General features: G+C 40.9%; 1 pseudogene; it reads right to left on the bottom strand.

Moving 5' to 3' along the window:
- Window positions 1-3,953: 3,953 nt before the first annotated feature.
- On the bottom strand, window positions 3,954-6,295 carry LOC147466394 (uncharacterized; annotated as a pseudogene).
- Window positions 6,296-9,730: the final 3,435 nt, after the last annotated feature.

Genomic DNA, 9,730 nt, shown 5'->3' with positions numbered 1-9,730 from the left:
TCTTTGAATTCTATCCAGGCAGAAATGTTATCAAGATTGCGTGAATTATCAATATCATCCGCTGCCCCACGACATCTAGTGCGCAGCCGCTCGAATCAACCAGTATCTGTGCATATGGATGAGCATTTTCTACATGACCAATCCAGGTTTCCTAATTCCCTTGTTTTCTACGGAGTGTTGAGAGGCCTGGAATCTCGCCTTTAAAAAATGAGGACATTGGCTCACTTAATGGTTACAAGCTCTGACCTTGATAAACGCATCAGATGGATTAAAGGCAGGAGCGAATGTTGTGATCTGAACTTGTGCTAGCACCCTACATAAATTTAGCCTAGTACAAAGTCGAACACTTCTCTCTGACGCGAGTGAAATTCGCGTCTGGAGGGCTCTCGTATACTTCTGTGGACAATTCCTCATACATGGTTAACCCATAGTACCCCCTTTGTCTCTCCTATCTACACAAAGTACTATCCTCTAAGCGGTTCAGTCTCGGCGATTGCTAACTGACGAATCCAACGTTTCATCTGTGTCTGTTTGCTTACATCCCTTGTCCCTCCTCACCCATTTTTCCTAGCTTATGACAATATGAATTTACAAGATTCGTGATCGGTTTTAAGCTTACTAACCTACTGACAACACACGTCCTAGCCGACCCTAATTAATTGAATGAATTCTGAGGTAACCAACTAATCGACTCCCACCGATGGACACCAATAGAAACAGGTGTGTAGTGCGGGACGCCCTATACCCGTGGCGAATAGGCGTAGTGCCGTTGAATACAAATAGACGTCCCTACCACTAACTGTAGTGTCAGATATACTTAATGCATTGCAATGCTCAATGCTTCCCAAATGAGTCAATAATATGGAGATGTGTGATGGATGAGTATATGCCTAGCAGAATATTCCCGCTTGGCCACGTCACTCTTCCTTTGCTTAAGCCACCATCCCACATTATACGTCTGGGAACGTCATGTGTGTGTGTGGGCGTGTAAGAATCGTACACGTGCATAGTGCAGTGTAAGGGAAAAACAGGAGTGTGGGCGTGGATGTCAAAAGTGTGTATAATAATGCGTGAATGAAAGTGGTTTGGTAGCGTTGCGCGAACCGAGGGGGTCGTGGTGGGTGTATGAGATGTGTGAATGTACGAAGGGCGAAATTAACTGCACATACGAATGTTAGTGAGTGAGTAAACAGTTAGCTGACTACTTGCCGTGCTTAAACCGACTCGATGTGTACTAATTATTCATATATGTGCGAGCGTCTCCAGAGTAACTCCTACATGTAGCTGGATATTTCAACCACTAGGTAAATAGTAATTTCCTAGAGTCACATCCATCTGAGGCGACTTCAACTCTTCAGGTAAGTAGTAATCTCAAAACCTTTTAAAAAAACAACTCTCTAAACCAGCTTCCAGCTAAGTACATAAGTTTTCTTATTGTGACCAAGTTTCTTTTTAAAATTTTATAAATCAATTCGGGCCAGGAGTAAACCCATCACTTCACTCACATAATACTGGTCCGCAATAGATTTAATTTGCGATAATATTTTAACGTATGCTCAACCCGCCAGTATTATCTAAGTGATAGAGGTTGTATTTCTTATAACTATTGTTAATATCTTTTTCTTTTCCAGATACTGAATTCAAGTTAAATCTTTCCTATTTCGGGATAAAAATATATTTGACATAATTTTCTCTTCGATGGACAAGCTGGTGAAATTGATCTCTTCGTTTCAAATACAATATTCAGATTAATACTTTTTTTTCCAGTTTCATTTTAATCGGTTATATGTATTTCCGTATCCTCCTTCAGCAAAGTATCCACAATGAGATATAAATTAAAATGATTTAAAATGAATATTTCAAACTTTAAAATAATAATCATTCACTCGGTATTTAAAAACATATGATTTCAGGGAAAACACTTCACAGTGTAATTTCGTTTATTATGTGCAGAAATACCGTAATCATTCAAAACTAATACATAAAACCGAATAATTGACATACATGTAAAAAAGAAATGAACTTTATTAGTTGTTGGCCTTTTGCTTCCACAAGACGTTCCACAGCTCTTAGAACACCGTTCAAGATGTGACATATATAAACATAGAATTATCCCGATGGTATACAATACAGGTAGCAAAAGGGACCTTACTAACACAATAAAAATAGATAGATAGCGGTAACGTAAACAACTAAGAAATCGGGGTTGATGTCGCCCCCTATAAAATTAATCTAAAACTGGACTGTGGTAGCGCGGAAATACCGGTAATTGACTTACAGGCAATATCCTAAAGACGAAAATAGATTAACTTAACTAATTGTACTAAAGAAATCAACTGCGTATAGTGGCTAAGCAGTTATAAACTATTATAAGCAACGAATTATTACGCTTTGGCTAATTATAAATGAGAATTATGGCAATTGACCGCATCACATATATGACAACCACAATCATCATAGTTTTCTGCAGAATATCTTAGTTCTACACCGAAATAAAGTAAAATAAAAAAGGCAACTTTTGTCTATGTTGATACTGGCGTTAATTTTGATGCAATAATCACCACTTTCGACCTGAATTTCACAACTGTACACGACCCAATAACTTATCTGGTTGCTGGACGAAATGGAGAAAAATTCATCCCAGGGTACTCGGATCTGAGAGAGAACATAGCTTTTCTGACCAAGACAAGCGTGTTGAACAAAGGCTGGAAGTCGCGGGCTCCGCTGGAAGCCCACGCTGGCAGCTCTTATATACAGAGCTTTTCGAGTTATCTTAAAATACCCTACTTAAAGTGTAAATAACCACCGTAAAATAAACTAAAAATGAAATACTGGTTCTTAACAAATGGAAATAATAGTGAAAAATAAAACATGACCTTCTTAAACGCTACGAGGTAAAACGAAATTAACGTAAAATAAAACAACAAACCCTAATGTAAATCAAAAGATGTCGGGAATAAAATACGCTAAACAAGCCGTTTAAAAGCTCAATTTAAAACTGAAAAAATATAACATAAAAAATGTCAAAACCGATGTCTCCAACGTCTAAAGATTGCCTGCTGCTTAAAAGAATACACCACCTCCCGATCCTTCTTTATGCATATAAAAACTCGCGAATGTTCCTGAAGTCACAATATACTATACGTATTGCAGTGTCAATCAACATCAAATATTATATCCCTTCATTTGAGAAAGAAAAAACCTTACATCCTTAAAACATTGCATAAACATTTTAAAAGATGACGATGCGGCGCGACAACGCGATTTACGTTCGTAGATAGACAAAAAGCACGATAGAAGTGCACGAAATGATTCTGGTGGCATCGGTGCAACTCGCAACTAATGTTTATATCTCATCTTTTTCACGGCCAGGGAATGCTGGAATGGACCTGATATACGGTCCAGGTTGATAAGGCAATTCCACTTGTCCATGCTGGCTACGTCGAACCCAAGCTCGCGAGATGATCGCTGAAGCGGCGCCAGTGTCGTATCAAACGGCAACTCCTATTGGTACGCGCCAAAGGAGGTTGCCAGGGGTCCACTGGTGTTCAATATTGCTTTCCTCTCAAGCATACCGTTTACTTGCACAAGTCATTGGCGTTCAATTATCAATCTTAATTGAGGCAGGCGCACCTTTTATGTAACGTAATCGAGGGGCGATTGCGCATGGACGGCGCCGTCGCGATCCGCAGCGACAACTTCACTCCCCCACGGCGTCGGGTAAAATGAAGTGGTAAGCTGGTGACAAGGAATAGGCAGGTGAGGAACGCCAGCACTGGTTCCAATTTGTTTTTTTTTGAACTGTTTGACTAGAGTCTCGGCCTATGCCCTGCGAGAAGGAGTACAGTATGAATATTAGGGTTTACAAGATGGTCATATGCATAATTAACGTGGTATAACAAAACAAACAGTGCCACGACCCAAAGAGAAAGGCAACGCCGAAAAATTATAAGATTAAGCGAATACTCACCGAGTGTGAAGGTTAATCTTAATTTCACGAGCGTTTTACTGCGTCACTTAGGCACTAAATGAGATGTTCCCCGACCGGTTCCCCACTCAGTCTTCAGAGTGTAGTTTTGAGTGAACCAGAAATTTTGATGCGATTGTATATTTTATTAAAGGGGTGGGTATGGGAGGACATTTAGTGCCTAAGTGACGCAGTAAAACGCTCGTGAAATTAAGATTAACCTTCACACTCGGTGAGTATTCGCTTAATCTTATAATTTCACTTCGCTCGTTTGACTGCGTACTAAGGCACCCAATGAGAGGTTTAGAGTGGTTACTCAAAACTACTACACATACATAAAGGAAAATGCAATTGAACAAAACCTTTTATTACCCAAATTTTACACAGTAATATGTACAAATACATAGCCAATCTGAATTGATTTTACATAAAGCTAGCTAATAGCTTTATATTATGCTAATACAGCATCTTCAAAGTGTAAATCTTTAACAGGCTTGTGATAATATTTTGTGAAGGTGGATTTCTTGGACCAACCTATTGTTTTTATGATGGTTGACAGAGGCAGATAAGCCGCTGCCATTCTTGCTTGATGAGGCTGACCTAGTCCGAGTGAGGAGCGAAGATTGATAAATTGATCCCCAGCATCCCTCATTATATCCTTCGATCCATCGTCTTAATGTGTCCCTTGATGCTGGTTTACCGTATGATTTTGTATTTATGAACAAAGAGGTTACTTTCCCCGAGCCTTTTTTCTAAAGTCTTTTCCAAATATTGTCTGAGTGCTGTGTGTACACACAACCTCTTATCGGGTGCATAAGCCTTAAAACTGATTTGTGATAGATGTCTCTTTGGTCCTGAAGTCTTTAGCATATCTCCAATAGTAAATACTACCTTAGAGTGGGTAATATTCATATTCCTTACATCTAACTTATGTAATGTTTGACAACGTTGCCCGGATAAGATCAGCATTAGCATTACTAATTTCCTGGATAATTGATTAATCCTAAGATGTTTGTTCGGTCCTAATGTCTTTATATATTCAAGAACAACCTCAGGATCCCATGTTACGTTATATCTAGGGAGAGCCGGCCTCTCTTGAAAAACTGCCTTCATAAATCTGGATACCAACAAGTGTTGACCTGCTGGTTTACCGTCAATATTCCCAATCGCAGAAATAGAAGATCGTAATGTATTCATGGAGCTATATATTTTTTTCCCTTTCTTGTATTCAATGAGGAGGGATTACAGAAGTACACCAACAGAGGGAGGAAAGGATTAACTTTCCCTTGGATACAAAATGACATCCATTTCTCGATATGCGACCTATATTGTAATTTTGTTGTATTTCGCCATGACCCAAGTAAAAAGGTTGCAACTTCTGGCGAAAGGCCTTGACTTTCGAAAGATCTCCTGATAGCACCATCGCTGTGAGTCTCAACATTGCAGCTCGAGGATGTTTGCGATATGGGTCCTGTGGAAGAGTGAGGCAGTTCCGAGGCAATATTACAGGATCCTCCACTAATAATTGCAGTGCTCTTGGGAACCAGACTCTTGTCGGCCAAAGAGGAAGAATTACTAAAAGAGTCGCTCTTTCCTCTTGCATTTTCTGGATCATTTTCCCGATAATACTGAAAGGTGGAAAGGCATAGTTGAAACCACATGACCATGGTATGGTAAAGGCATCGATATAAGAAGCATCAGGATCTGGTTTCCAAGCTACAAACTTACATAATTGAGCATTAATCCTGGTGGCAAACAAGTCTAATTCTGGCACAAAATAGTTTTTGCATAAAGCAGAAAAGATGTTACGATCGAGCATCCATTCTATATCATTATTCTTTATTCGTGACTCCCGGTCTGCTTCAATATTCTCCGAACCTTTAATATACTCGGCTGATAATGTGATGCCTCTCAATGTTTGTCCATTCAAAAATCTGTTCGACAATCGTCAATAACGATACTTTATTACTTGCGCAGTCGATCAATGCAAGCTATGACTGTCGTGTTGTCTGACCTCAATCTAACGTGAGTGTCTCTATATTCTCTGCATAAAGATTTTAGCCCCAACAATACAGCCTTCAATTCCAAACAATTTATATGATTCAATTCATCACTATTCCAATTTCCACCAGTTACTATAGAGCCTAATTTCGCTCCCCAGCCTGTTAGTGAGGCATCCGTACGAATTTCTAAATCAGGATGAGGATTTATGATAGATTTAGATCTCTGATAAGTGATGTTATCGACCCACCAGCGAATCAAGTCACGAGAATTTACATCTAAAAAGGTGTGTGCCTCATAATCTCCCTTGCTCTTAATAAGTGCCATATTCCGACCGATCTCCAAAGGTATTTATAATGTAACGGTGCCTGAGGAACGGCAACACCCGCAAACACAACCAATCCGATAAACGAAGATAATTCATGCAAAGTAGTCGTTTTCTTATTCATAATAAACTACCCTCATATCGAATCCGCTTCATTTTATCATCAGGCAATGCTACCGCCATGTTGATCGAGTCTAGAAGAACGCCCAGAAATTTCACTCTTTGAGTAGGAACCAAGAATCGACTTTACGATGTTAATTGTCCAGACCTAATGAATCAAGAATTGCATTGCATAATTCACGTTATACAACAGCTCCTCCTTCGATGAAGCAATAAAAATACAGTCGTCAATGTAACACGATATTAACATTCCTAATTTTCGCAAATATGCCAGTGCCGGTTTTAACAACTTTGTAAACAATCTAGGGGCTGATGATAAGCCCTGAGGAGAGAAGCAAACTGTAGTGAGCATTATTCCATAGAAAACGAAGCCCACCTTCTTTGGTCTGGCTTAACAGAAATAGAGAAAAAGGCATGTTTAAAGTCAATGGTCTTGAAATAACAATTTGAGGGATATCATAGATAAAACATCCGCAATGGTCTCCATCTTAAAATGAATGAAAGTAATGAATTCATTTTAGTCTCTCTAAGATTCAATATAACTCTAGCAGAGCGCATCTTTCTTGATTGTGGGGAAAATATTCGAATAAAAACATGAACCTTGTGATGGTCTACTACATTCCTCGACTATACCACAACCAATAAATTCCAACATGCTAAGTCTAAGGCCTGTTGATTCTTACGAGAGAAAACAAGTGAGTTTGGAGGTTTGTCTTGAGTTGGCAACTGATCAAAGGAGATAACGTTGCCTGAAATTATATCATGAATTAATTTATCCCCTGTTAACGCTTTCCACCGATCGTTATATAAATAAACCTTTCCCCCTATAAAGTTTTTTAGGGGTGTTAACTGTTCGTATATAATACATGTGCTCACCTGGGACGGTGTTAACGGGGGTGCCTGTTGTACGGTTTCCTCCCCTGAGACTGTTTCTGGCCTAAAAAAGGCTTATAATTGTACCTAGATGGGGATTTCCCTGTTATAGGTTTTGTCAACCTGTCTCTTGTTATAGTAAGGCTTGAATCTCCTGGGTTGGTCGTGCAGGTTGGTTTTCTGTTTATATTGAGGCCTCCCCAGCTTTTTTGTCTTGTGTATCTCATCACATTTTTTGACAACATCAAAGGGGAAAAGTTCATTTGTTCCCACTTCACAATCCCATCTAGTAAGGTGGGTTAGAGCCGAGTCATTCACGTGAATACGAGCCACTTCTTTTCGTATATGATTAAGATAATTGAAGGCAGCAGCCAAAAGCCTCAGGCTATCGTTTTTTCAAACTTGTAAGATAGAAGTTTGTTGGGTGATTTTTCTGCTCTCCTAAATCACTTACAGCTTAGCAATGGGGACAATGGCTTTGGATATGAGGCAATTTGTCCGTGTATGACGGGCATCAAGAAGTTTCCCACCATTGTTCAAAGCCTGGGTGATGTCGTTTATTTGTGACGGGTACTTTTAAGTTGTCCACATTGGCAGGAAGTTTAATTTTTTGCAGCCGTGGCTTTCACAGAGTCATCACTTGGTCTTCGACGTAAACTGTCCGTTTAGAATGTTGGCCTCGGCTTGTCTGATAATGCCTCACCCTTTTCTTCTTCTCCAAGAAAAGACCCGGCTAAATCCACTAAAGCCTTTTGAAATTCACTGTGATCTGAATTATTAAGCTGGGCAGGGCTGATGACTTCATCCAAACGATCTAAAGGGTCGGGCCCAGTAGTATCACTGTCGGTAATTTCGCCATCAGACAGCGAAATATCATGAGGACGGTGAACAGAATTAGAAGTCTCAGGCTCTGAACGAGTGAAGTTGTTAATAAAACCACTCAGTAGCTGTGTGAGTGACTCCAGTTTGTCACTCACGGTAGACTCGCTAACTACCGGAGCCGGCGCTTGTTTGCTCGGACTCGATGTCGGCAGAGTTGCTCGCACGTGTGTCGCTTTAGTAGAGTCTTCTTTATTTGTCTGTGCCTTTGAACTATGTTCCTTGGAACTGTTCTTATCGCCTTTCTTGCCTGAAGAACGCCTTGGCGATTCAGGTTTATTGCTACCGATAGTGTACGGCGTGAGCCGCTCCGACATACCACCTTCCTGTAAAGCAGACAGGCAAGTGGAAGTGACAGCAATCACAAAAGGCGCAAAAATGTAGCCACAAAACACTAACAGCTTGCTGTTGTGTGTAAAGAATTGATGGCTTACCAGTCAATTCTATAGAAAGTATCCAAAGTCCAGACGATCTCTCAAAAAAAACGAAGTGAGGAAGAGCTCCACCCGGTGTGTTGACTGGGCAGGGTCAAGTGGTGAACTGGGTGGGGAACCGGTCGGGGAACATCTCATTGGGTGCCTTAGTACGCAGTCAAACGAGCGAAGTGAAATCAACCCCAAAAATAATCATAAAATAAACAGAACACCAAAGGCCTCGAGACTCGCTCGTACCCTTTTGCTAGGGTTGCAAATTTACTCCTGCCGTACCTGGATCCTCGTCACTACCTGGATCTGATGCGAAGATACCGTCATCTCGGGCGTATGGGTCATCGGGCATAAATTGAACCTCAGCACGTGCAATAAAGGCGCGAAGTCGATTAGCGTGCATCTTCATATCTCGAGTCCGGTCATCTGGGTGTTGGATGACGTAGGATGCCGGTCCTATCTTCTTTAGAACTCTCACGGGACCGATCCATCTAGGCGCGAGAGCAAGATTCCCACCATAGTTTGGTGTGCCACGTAGTAATACCAGATCACCTTCCTTAAACTCATGCTTACGGCGAGCTCGACGATTGTAGTCAGCAGCCCATCTTTCCCTTGCCTGTCTCGTCGCTGAGAGGGCTGTATTACGTGCCGTCTCCAAGTTCTGACGAAAAACTGGGGCCACATCCTCGTCCACTTCTTGCAAATTCGTACCAACGACTGGAAAGAAGAGATCTCGACCGGTAAGAAGGTATAACGGAGTATCACCTACACTGCGATGCACTGAAGTGTTAAGTGCAAACCGGACGTACGGCAGCAGATCATCCCAATCCTCTGGATGGTCCCATATGAAGTGTAGCGCGAGCATCTTTCACCACTCGGTTGACCCTCTCCACCATACCATTAGCCTGGGCGTGGTATGCTGTAGAATACATCTTTCTAGTCTTCATAATTTCACACAACCTCCCTCTGAAATAACGTATTTTTAAATTCTCGGCCGTTATCTGATAAGAGTACTTTGGGCGGCCCGAATAAAGTGATAAAATTGTTTATAAAAGCATCAGCTACAACCTCTGCATCCTTAGAAACTAGCGGAATCAATTGAACAAATCTGGTGAAATGGTCCACTATGACCAGCACAAA

This window comes from Penaeus japonicus, unplaced genomic scaffold, assembly GCF_977035675.1.
Source record: "Penaeus japonicus unplaced genomic scaffold, GWHDUDI00000001_assembly GWHDUDI00001320, whole genome shotgun sequence".
NCBI classification, from domain to species: domain Eukaryota; kingdom Metazoa; phylum Arthropoda; class Malacostraca; order Decapoda; family Penaeidae; genus Penaeus; species Penaeus japonicus.
Note: the sequence above shows the minus strand (reverse complement) of the source record. Positions and strands in the feature narration are given on the sequence as shown.